General features: G+C 38.5%; 1 long non-coding RNA gene across 1 annotated transcript; it reads left to right on the top strand.

Moving 5' to 3' along the window:
* The first annotated feature begins 201 nt into the window (after nucleotides 1-201).
* On the top strand, nucleotides 202-4,936 carry LOC148092169 (uncharacterized). The gene is made up of 2 exons (XR_015715161.1): nucleotides 202-262; nucleotides 877-4,936. It is a non-coding gene; the product is annotated as an uncharacterized LOC148092169 (long non-coding RNA).
* The last annotated feature ends 7,095 nt before the right edge of the window (nucleotides 4,937-12,031 follow it).

Consider the following 12,031-nt stretch of genomic DNA (forward strand, 5'->3'; position numbering starts at 1 on the left):
CCCTCTGCGGTCCCAAGGTAGCCGGCCAGGCTCCGCCCCCGCCGCCGCGGCCGCCAATCGGCTCCCGGGACGACCCTCCCCCTCCTCGCCCCCGCCCCCTCTCGCCCACCCTGCGACATTCCGGGTCCCAGGCCTCGCCTGCGTCTCCGTCGCTGCGCCGCCGGGAAGCTCTTTCCCTTGGGAACTGCCCCTGCCCCCTCCTAGCCAGTCCTCTCTGCCCCCCCCCCCCCAATCCGCGCTGCAGGCATCAGCGGGGCAAACGGTGAGTGGGGTCCGCGGTAAATTCCGGACCCGGAGAGGCCTGGAGGTGTCACCGGCCACCGCCCGAGCGCGGGTGGCCCGGGCGGGAGAAGAGACGCGGTGAAAGCCGGGGGAAGGGGAGGCTGGCTGTGCGCTTGTGGGGTCAGGAAGGGCTGGGACTTAGTGTGGGGGCCTCCGCGTGTCCCCGATGGGAGGGTGGCGGACGTGACCCACGCAGGGTTCCTTGCTGTCATCTCTGGGATCCTCCTCTGGTGTCTCCCTGTGGCTCGGTCTCTGTTCTTTCCACATCTCTGTTCACCCGTGCATGTCTGGAGGCCATGACCCACTCTTTCCTTGTGATTTTTTTTCCCCCCCCTTGTGCTCCGCAGGAGCAGTTGTCATTTCACCCCCTGGGGCTCCTTCTTGAATTCCCTGAGTGTAGCCGGCTTCTGCATAACCCCCCCCCCCCCAAGGTTAAAGTCCTCACATACCCAAGTGCTGTACGTGGGGCCCTCAGAGTGCCTGGTGCTGGTGCGGGAGGGCTGGTGGTGAGAGTGGGTGCAGGGAATCCTGCGGAAACCTCTAGTCTGGAAGGCACTGGGCCTTCAGGTAAGTGCTGAATTATCCGATTCCCAGGTAAGCAGCCCCTGAGCTGGCCTCGGAGTTGACTCAACCTGCAATGGAGGGAGAAGTCCTTAAGTTAGCAGAAAATGACTTACCCATGGGACAACCACGGAAACTGTTGGAAGTGCAGATCTAACTAGACATAAAGGACAGAATATCTGTCTAGCCGACCATCCATCCATCCGTCCATCCACCCTTTTATACTCCAAACTATTTCCTCGTCAATTGATTTCACTGCAATACAGTAGTCCCCCCTTAAACGCAGTTCCTCGGTTTCAGTTACCTATGGTCAGACACAGTCTGAAAACATTAAATGGAAAATTCCAGAAATAAGCAGTTCATGAGTTTGAAACTGCGCACTGCTCTGAGTAGCGTGATGAAATCTGGCACTGTCCCTAGCCATCAGGCCTCCACCAAAAGATCCACTCTCAGGTGTCATGGTGCTTGTGTTCCACTAACCCGTATTTTACACTTCAGTTCTTTGCCATATGGGCCTCTGTATAGGAACTTGCTTCCCCCAGAGTAAAGGCTGAGAGAGAGAGAGAACACCAAAGCCAGAATCTTTTGTAACCTAACCTCAAAAGGGGCATCCCATCAGTTTGCCATCTGTTCCTTAGGAGTGAATCACTAGTTTCATTTCACACTCAAGGGGCAGGGTTTATACAGGAGCCTGAAGACCCAGAGGCAGGGTTTATTGGGGGCCCTGCTAAAGGCTGCCTGCCCCAGGGGATATTAACAAATAATGTTGTCCTCTAACATTCTCCTACGTGACTTCCGGTTCACATGGGCAGGTGTTTCCCTGAAGTATAGGCCAAGGTGCTGAATTACTGAGTTATAAGATTTGTGTATATGCCACTTTATTTCGGTTATTTTCAAGCTGTTTTCAAAGTGTTGAGCTAGTCTGCACCCCTTTCAGCGATAGATGGGAGTTCTTGCTGCTCTACATACTTGTCATAACTTGGTATTATGAAATTTCATTTATAGCCAATCTGGCAGGCGTGAAATAACATTCCCTTGTGATTTCCATTAGCATTTCTCTGATAAGGAGTGAAGTTGACCATCTTTGCATATGTTGATAAGCTATGGTGCTTTATCTCTGATAATTCTGTGTGTGGGGGGGTGCGTGTTTATATTAGGTTGTTTGTCTTTTTCTTATTGACCCATTAGAATATTTTCTTTTAGTATATGTGCTGCCCAAGAGAGCACTGGAATGCTTTCTTTATATAAACTGAATGCTAATTAATCCTTTGTTAGCTATATATGCTGCAAATTTCTGCTTTCAGTTTGGCGCTAAGCTTTTCTAAGTCTGTCTTTCTCTCTCAATGAAATAAGCTTTGAATTTTTATTTTAAGTGACCAGTACTTTTTTTTTTAAGAATAGTTTATTGATTTTTAGAGAGAGAGAAAGGGAGAGGGAGAGAGATAGAAACATCCGTATTTCAGCAACATGGATCAGCTGCCTCCTACACGCACCCTATTGGAACCCAACACCCACAGGGCATATGCCCTTGATCTAGAATCCAACTGGCAACCTCCTGATGCACAGAACAATGCCCAACCAACTGAGCCACACCATCCAGGGTGACCAGAACTTTCTTTTATAGTTTCTCTTGTTAGAGAAAATTGTTTATCAAGGAAGTAAATTAATTTTACTATATTTTCCTCTAAAAGCTGTTATAGTTTTGCATTTGGCAATTAGTCTTAGTCCACTTGGAAATTGTTATATTTTTTTTTATTCCATATGGGTAATCAATTCTCCCATCACCAGTGATCTGCATGAATCAAGTTTTTCATATATGCATGAATTTGTTTTAAGCCCCCTACTCTCTTTCATTATCTATTTATCTAACTCTGCACCAATACTAAACTATTTTAGCTGCTACTATAGTTTTATATTAAGCCTTGAAACCTAGTAAGAAAGATCCTCCCACCTCCTTATTCGTCTTCTAGACTGTTTCAGCAATTCTTGGATCTTTGATCCTCGATATAAGTATTTAAACAACAAAACAAGGAACAAACAAGCTAACAAACCTGCTAGAATTTTGACTGATAGTGAATTAATTCTATATATCAATTTGGGGAGAAATGGCCTCTTTAAGATGTTGACTCTTTCCATCTATGAACTTGGTATATAATGCTATTTATTTAGCTCACCTTTAATGTTTTTTAAGGTTTTGTAATATTTTTTGTTGCTTTCCTTTTTCTCATTTTTGTTAAACTTATTTATAAATACATTATTTTCTTTGCTATTGCAAATGTTTTATTTTTTAAAATTCAATTTTGTAGCTTATTGTTGCTGGTGTGTACAAATTCAGTTGCCTTTTATATATTGATTATGAATCAAACTTGATAAACTCCAGTAATAATTCTAATTTGCTACACAGGTAGTCATATTACCTGAAAATAATGATGGTTTGTTTCTTCCTTTCCAATTCTTATAACTTTAATTTTTTTTCTCTTACTGTCTTATTGCATTGGCTAGTATCTTTATTATAATGTTGAACAAAAGTAGGGAAAGGCATCTTGTTTTATCCAATAAAGAGGAAGATTTCACCATATCAACTTTAAAATATTGCATTCATTATGGTTATTTTGTAACTCTGTCACGTGATAAGAAAGTTCAGGGGTTTTTTTTTTGTAAGCACTTTGATTATGAAGACGTGTTTTATGAAATGCTTCTATAGCTATTGATTTTTACATATCATTTTTTCTTTAAATATGTTTAAATGGTGAACTATAATATTCCATTTTTAATATTAAATCAACTTTACATCCCTAGAATAAACCCTCTAGGGCAAATAAGCAGTAACTTTTATGTATAGATATAGAAAAAGATGAGCATTAGATATTTACATCTATATATGTGAATTGAGATTGGCCTGTAATTATCCTTTTTGGTACTAACCTTATCTGCTGCTGGTGTCATCTCATAAATTAAGACGGGTAGTATTCTCACTATTACTATTCTCTGAAAAGAATTGTTCAAGATTGGAATTATCTCAAATAACCAGCAAAACCCTCAGGGTTTTGAATTTACTTTGTCAGAAGATGTTAAACTTATTGGTTCGATTACTTTAAGGATTATAGGACTATTTAGGTTTCCTTATGGGGTCAGTTTTCATAAATTGTATTTTCCAAGATATTTAACCATTTCATATATACACATACATGTATATATTCAAAATTAGTAGAATAAAATTGTTTATAATAATCTTTTTATCTTTTTAAATATTTCCATCATCTTATATTATGAGCTCCTTCTCATTACTAATATGTGTATATATTCTTTCTCTTTTTGTTTTGATTAATTTTGTCAGAACTTGGACTAATTTATTAGCTCTTTCACATACCAAAATCAAAACAAAACCCTTCTGTCATTTTTTCATTAATTATTATTTATTTTATGACTTTCTATATTTAAATCTGTTATTTATTTTCTAAGCTCTTAAAGTATATGCTTAGATTATTAATTTAGAGGTTTTTTCTCTTCCATATGCTCTTCAGGCTATAAATTTGTGTCACCTTTTTTAGCTGTATTTCATAAGTTTTGATATGAATATAAAAAACATGGGTAAATACTGCATATTTACCCTAAAGGGTTTATTCTAAGGATGTAAAGTTGATTTAATATTAAAAATTGAATACTATAGTTAACCATTTTAACATTTTTACTATTATGTAGCTTTAAGTACTTATAATTTCCATTATGTTTTCTTATTTGAGCCATGAATTTTTAAGAAGTGTGTATTTTAATTTCTAGTTACTTACCTAAAGATTCTTTTATTATCTTATAGTAAATGTTGCCTAATTTATAATGTAATCAGAGAATGTATGACACCAATTCCTTTGGATTTACTGTACTTAGCATTATAAGCTAGTATATGGTCAGCTTTGTATACTTGAAGATAATGTGTAGTCTCTTATTATATAACATCCTATATATACCTTTGAAACAAGTACGTTAATTGTGCAATCCAGATCTGCCGTATCTTCACCAACTTTTTATCTGCTTGAATTATCAGTTACAAAAATAGGTATATTAAAATCTCTCACTAGAGGGGTGAATTTTGAAATTTCTCATTGTAGATTTCTGTTTTTACTTTATATATTGTGTAGCTATGTTACTAGTGAATTGGAGTAAGTTGAAAATTTTATCATAATGTAGAGCTAGAATATTATGGCTACCAATTAATGCCTTTTGTTTTAAATTCTTAATTTGTTCAGATACCAAATTAAGGCTTCCTGGATTGGTGTTTGCCTCATTTATCTACCTTTCATCCTTCGACTTTAAATCTTTCTAAGTTTTTTAAATCCTGGGTTTTTAAAATTATTGTTTGATAATTTACAACTTGTTATTGAATAGTTAAGTCGTTATATTTATTGTAATTAATAATACAATTAGATTTACTTCTACCATCTTATTATTTACTTTTTATTGCTCTGCTTTATCTCCCCTCTTTCTTTCTCATTCTTTGCTTCTCCATTTTACTGCTCCTATTATTTGGAAGTTACATGTTCTAATGTTTTAGGTTGAATGTTTTAGGAATACCCTAGTTAAAAAACACACTTAACTCGTATAATTGACAAACAAAAATATATATAGTGTACCATGTGATCTTTAGTTATACGTATACATTGCGAAATGATCACCACAATCAAGCTAATTAACATATCGATCACCTCACCCAGTTTACCCTTTTTTTGGTGAGAACAATTGAGATCTACTCTGTTAGCAAAGTTCAAGTACATAATAATAAAATATTATTAACTATAGTCGCTGCGCTATATATTAGATCTTCAGAACTATTCATCGTATGTATCTGAAACTTTGCAAAGTTTGACCAATATTTCTCCATTTTCACCACCCCTTAGTTCCTAGTAACCACCATGCAATTCTCTGCTTTTATGAGTTTGACTTTTAAATTCCACACATATTCGAGGTCATACAGCATATTCCTTTCTCTGTCTGAATTACTTTGAAACAGCATAACGCCCTCAAGTTGCAAATGGCAGGATTCCCTTCTTTGTTACAGCTAAATAAATTCCCCTGTATATATGTACCACACTTTCTCCATCCATTCATCCATTTGATAGACACTTAGGTTGTTTCCGTATCGTCACTACTCTGAATAATGCTGCTATGAACCTGGGAATGCAAGTCTTACTTCTAGGGACCAATTTTATTTCACTTAAATATATACCCAGAAGTAGCATTGCTAGATAATATGGTAGTTCTATTTTTAATTTTTCGAGGAGCCTCTATAAATACTCTTCTCTACAATGACTGTTAAATTTACATTCACACCAGCAGTGCACTAGGGTTCCCTTTTCTCTGCATTCTCACCAAACACTTGTCATCTCTTGTCTTTTTTATATGAGCCCTTTTAACAGGTGCAAAGTGGTATCTCGTGGTTTAAATTTGCATTCCCCTGATGATTAGTGGACTTGAAGACCTTCTCATATATCCATTGGCTGCTTGTATGTTTCCTTTGGAGAAATGTCTATTCAAATCCTTTACTAATTTTTTAATTGGATTATTTGTTTTCTTGCTATTGAATTGAGTTTCTTATATATTTTGGATATTAACCCCTTATCGGATATAAGGGTTGCAAACATTTTCTCCCATTCCATAGGTTATCCCTTCACTCTGTTGATTGTACAAAAGCATTGTTCAGATGCTTTTTAGTTTGATATAGTCCCACTTGTTTATTTTTGCTTTTGTTTCCTGTGTTTTGGGGTCATGTCCAAAAATTGTATTGCCCAGAGCAATGTCAAGAAACTTTTCCCTATGTTTTCTTCTAGTAGCTTTACAGTTTCAGGTTGGACATTTAAGCCTTTAATAATTTTTGAGTTGATTTGTGTATGGTGAGGTAAGAGGCCGATTTCATTTTTCTGCATGTGGATATCCAGTTATTCCAGTAACATTGATTGAAGAAACTGTCCTTTCCCCATTGTGTGCTCTTTGAACCTTTGTTAACGATGAGCTGAATGTGAATGTGTGGGTTTAGCTCTGGGCTCTCTAGTCTGCTCCATTGGTCTGTAAGTCAGTTTTTATGCAAGTATCATGCTATTTTGATCACTATAGCTTTGTCATATTGTCTGAAATCAGGGACTGTGATGCCTCAAACACTAACAGGACCATGCCTCAAACACTAAATTCTTACTTAAGTTTTCCTAGGCTACTTGAGTTCTTTTGTGGTACCATATGAATTTTAGGATTTTTTAATTTATTTCTGTGGAAAATGCCATTGGAGTCTTGATAGGGTTTGCACTGAATCTATAGATAGCTTTGGGTAGTATAGACATTTAAATGTTATTCATTCAACCAACCTATGAACACATGTCTTTTATTATTTGTGTCTTCAATTTCTTTCATCAGTGTACGGATCTTTTACCTCCTTGATTAAATTGGTTTCTAAGTATTTTATTGTGTTTGATTCCATTATAAATAGGATTGTTTTCTTAATTTTCCTTTTAAATACTTTGTTGTTAGTGTCTGGAAACCCAACTGATTTTTTTACGTTCATTTTGTATCCTGCAACCATACTGAATTTGCTTATTAGTTCTTACGCGTTTTTTGGTGGAGTCTTTAGGATTTTCTATATACGAGATCATGTCTTCTGCAAACAGAGACAATTTAACTTCTTCCTTTCTATTTGGACGCCTTTTATTTCTTTTTCTTGCCTAATTGCTAAGGATAAAACTTCCAGTACAATGTTGAAAAGTAGGACTTCTTGTCTTGTCCTTGATCTTTGAGGAAAAGCTTTCAGCTTTTCACCTTTAAATATGATGTTAACTGTGGGATTATAATATATGACCTTTATTATATTGAGGTACATTTCTTGTATACCCAATTATTTGTTGAGAGCTTTTGTCATAAAAGGGTGTTGTATTTTTTAAAATTCTTTTTCTGCATCTGATGCGATGATTATATCATTTTATTCTTCATTTTGTTGATGTGGTATAGCACATCTGTTGATTCGCAGACATTGAATCTTTCTTGCATTTCTAGAATAAATCCCGCTTGATCATGGTCTACGGTCCTTTTAGTGTACTCTTGAATTCAGTTTGGTAATATTTGTGGAGGATTTTTACACCTGTGTTCATCAGTGATGTTGGCCTATAATGTCCTTTTCTTGTAGTGTCCTTTGTCTGTCTTTGTACCAGGGTAAGGGTAAGGCTCAAACAGTGCAATAACTTTAAAAATAGTTTATCTTTATTAATCCTCATCTTGCAGCTGTGCTGTTATTATTATATATTTTATTTTTTATTTTTGTATGATTTTATATCCCACAAGACATTATATTTGTTTTTTTAAACAGTCAATATTAACATATTTGCCCATGTATTTACTCTTTTTGGGGTTTTTTTATTCTTTCATATAGTTATGGGCTCCTGTCTAGGATAATTTTCCTTAATCCCAACAAACTCCTTTTTGTAGTTCCTATACCGTATTGCCAACAAATTCTCTCAGCTTCTGTTTATCTAAATTGTCTTTATTTTTGCCTTCATTTTTGCTGTGCATAGACTTTTAGGTTGGTGAATTTTATCTTTTTTTTTTTTTTTTTTTTAAGCAATTCCATAGTGCTTTGGTTTCCATCATTTCTTTTGAAAAGCCAGCTGTATTGGTCCTCTGAATGGAAAGCATCCTTTATGAATGAAAAATTATAAAATTCTGGTTGGTGTTATTTTTCAAACAGAATTTTTTCAGGGATGGGGGACAGATAAAGTACCAGCAGATTAATTTCATACGATCAAAGGCTACTTTTATGCTTTCTTAGAACTGGTCCATTTTAGGTCTTTCCTTTATCCAAGAGCATAGCCCTTACTCCTAATGTGTCATTTGTATTCATATTTTATGAAATTTCTTGTATCTCAACTGAAATCAGGGTATGTTCATAAGACTCATTTACTTTGGTGGGAGTTGACCTCCACTGCTATATTCCCAGAACAGTGCAACTACTGAAATAACTGTTCAATTGTTTTAGCATTTTAGCCACTATTTTTTGCAATGTGTGTGTGTGTGTGTGGGGGTGATAGTGGAGGAAGGGTCTCCCTGCCCATGTGTAGCTCACCAGTCTCGTGACTTCAGGGGAATTTATACGTCGATTTTTTAGATTCACTTCTCTGAGATCTCTTCTTCTCTCAAGTTTTGCCCTTCGAATTCCAGTGGTTTGGTAATCTGAGGCCCGTCAGGCTGATACGTTCCACTTGGCCTTGGTTAACCTGCACTGTGAACTGGAAAATGGCCCAAAGAAGAAAGCCACAGTGAATGTGGAGCTCATGTCCTCTTTCCCCCCTTCAGGATCGGAACTTCTCAAGTCCGGCTTGTTTTGTCGGCTCCTCAGAGTCTTCCATTGTTGCCCATATATTTTGTCCGACTTGTATTGCTGTTTTCAGCAGGAGGGTTTTTCCAAATGGGATGTTCTCGCAGTGCCAGGATTAGAAGAAGCCTCTCACTATTGTGTCTCACATCTAAGATTATCGATGATTGTTTTATTTCTTCTTGAGATACATCCTTTAGAATTTCTTCAAAGCAGATCTTTCATAATAACCCCTCAATATTTGTCTGAAAATAAAAATGTTAAGCATCTATAGGTGAGACAGCAGGGAAGGTAGCACTTGTTGGGTAGCTTCCAGTTTTAGACTATATGGGTGGTGCTGCTTTGAACCCTGTAGTTCGTGTCTTTTGTTGGCATGTGTGTGCATTTTTATTGGGTATATACCTAAGAGTGGGATTATTGAATAGCCCTGGTTTGTTTGTGTGTGTTTTTTTAAATTTCAAAATGATTTTTGTAACATTTAAAAAATAGAAAATGTCTAAAGAAAAAAAACTACTGGCCAACCCTCCTCCCCATTTCCTGAAGTAGCCAAATAATGTCCTTATTTTTCCTGTTAGATAAACATAAACATAAAAAATGGAATCATCCCTGGCTGGTGTGGCGCAGTTGGTTGGGCATTGTCTCATGCATGAAAGGTTGCTGGTTTAATTCCAGGTCAGGGCACATGCCCGGGTTTCCGGGCTCGATTCCTGGTGGGGTGAGGGGCTGAAGTGTGGGAGGCAACCTATTGATGTTACGTTCTCACATCGATGTTTCCCTCTCTCTCCCTGTCCTTCTCTCTCTAAAAATCAATAAAAAATCTTAATAAAAAAATAGAATCATAATTTTTCATTGAAAATATAGACTGAAAGCATCCCTCAAGGTATGACAAGCTCATCCTTTATAAGAACTGCATAATATTTTGTAGTGTGGATTTTTAAATTTTTATTTATTTATTTTTAAATATATATTGATTTCAGAGAGGAAGAGAGAGAGAGAGAGAGAGAGAGATAGAAACATCAATGATGAGAGAGTCATTGATTGGCTGCAGCCCACAACCCGGGCATATGCCCTGACCAGGAATTGAACCCCGATCACCTGGATCCTAGGTCCATGCTCAACCGCGGAGCCACGCCCGGCCGGGCAGTATGGATTTTTTAATAAATTGTTCATTCCTGTGTTCCTGAGTATTTACAAAACTCAATATCTCAAAATTATTTCAGTACTGTAAAGATTTCATGGCAGTCTTCAGGGCAAAATCTGGAAAGGAAAACAGCAACTCTCGGGGAATGAGAAACAGGGAAGGATATAAGATTTAAAATTAAGTTAGTGATGTGAAGTCTGAAACAGAGAAAGAGAGGAAAGAACCTGTTGAAATTTGGGGAGATACAGAAAGAAAACAAAAGGTTTAAGGGAGAAAATGAAAAGAGCACAAAGAAGAGGTGGGAACTTACAGTACAGGAAATTTGTAATTTAATCAGTTTTCTACATCAAGCTGCTGTGTGTGTGTGTGTGTGTGTGTGTTGAAGAGTGATCCTATGATTGCCTTCTTTTGTCCACAATCATCTATTTTGTCCATCAACCCATCAAGTGCACATTACGGAGCCCCTGTTCATGGCCACATGACGTGGAGACTCCAAAGAAGAAAACACTGTTCTTGGCTTACGCTCACTCCAGCTGGGAGAATTGTAATGAAACCCTGAAGTAATTACAGGATGTGGTGCTCTGTCCCCTTTACCACTGAATCCACATTGCTGTGCAAGGTCCAGCCTGGACACTGTTTTACTGTCGGGAGAAAGCTTTTTAATGATCTGTTCACAGGGCCAGCTTGGTCTGGGGATACCCCCCTAGGTAGGCCGAGAACAGGGGCCAGAGCAGGGAGGGGTGAGGAAACAGGAGGGTGTCCAGAGACCACAGAAATCTTTCAGGGCTTTGGGGCCAACCACAAAAAGGGACAAGTGGTCCCCCCTCCCCCCTCCAGGGGCTTCTAAAGTTGAGCTCACAAAGAAAGCTAGATGAGGACCTAGTCAGGCATAAAGCCAGGTCCTGGCTCAAAAGTCAAGGGCTGGATTCTGCTCTTACTCCATTAAAATGAGTGGGGCCCAGCAACCAAGTTCAAGAAACCCACAGGGAGGGAGAGATCATATGCATAGAGTGGACACTACCAGCTGTCTGGGCAAGAATATTTTATCTACTTTAGTTGGTTAAATTTACCCATTTTTAATCACAAAATAATACATACTACTATTAAAACTTTAATGAGGGGTATGAAGAAAAATACTTAAAAGCAAGCTACTCTTTCCTGTCTGAAGTATTGATCCTAATAGTTCGATGGAGGTTTTTCATTATAATTTCTATGATTACATAAACATATGAAATATTTTTAAAGTCTTTCGTACAAAAATGCAAACTCTCCGTCTCGCTACCCCTTCCAGTGTTTTATTGAAAATGAGTATAAACACAGCCTAACTCCTGGCAAATACATTAAGACATTTAACTCGTCCTTGTAAGCAGTTGTGCAATATTTTATATAAAGATTTACCATAATTTCCCACCCACTCCCTTGTTGGTAAATAGCCTCACGGATTTATTTTCCAACCAATTGCCCCGCCGCGCTCCCGGTGCAGGCGCGGGTGCCTCCGATGCTGGATTCGGGGCTCCGCCTACGCGCAGAAAACGACACAAAGCGGGGCCCGGGGGGCGGGGGCGATGGGGCGGCCAGGCTCCGCCCCCTCCGTCGCGGCTGCCAATCAGCTCCCAGGACGGCCCCCGCCTCGCCCCGCCCCGCCCCGCGCCGCAGACCACCTCCCGCCGCCCCGCACGCCGCCTCCGCCGCCTCCACCCATT

The sequence above is a fragment of the Miniopterus natalensis genome, chromosome 10, assembly GCF_054644295.1.
Source record: "Miniopterus natalensis isolate mMinNat1 chromosome 10, mMinNat1.hap1, whole genome shotgun sequence".
Taxonomy (NCBI): Eukaryota; Metazoa; Chordata; class Mammalia; order Chiroptera; family Miniopteridae; genus Miniopterus; species Miniopterus natalensis.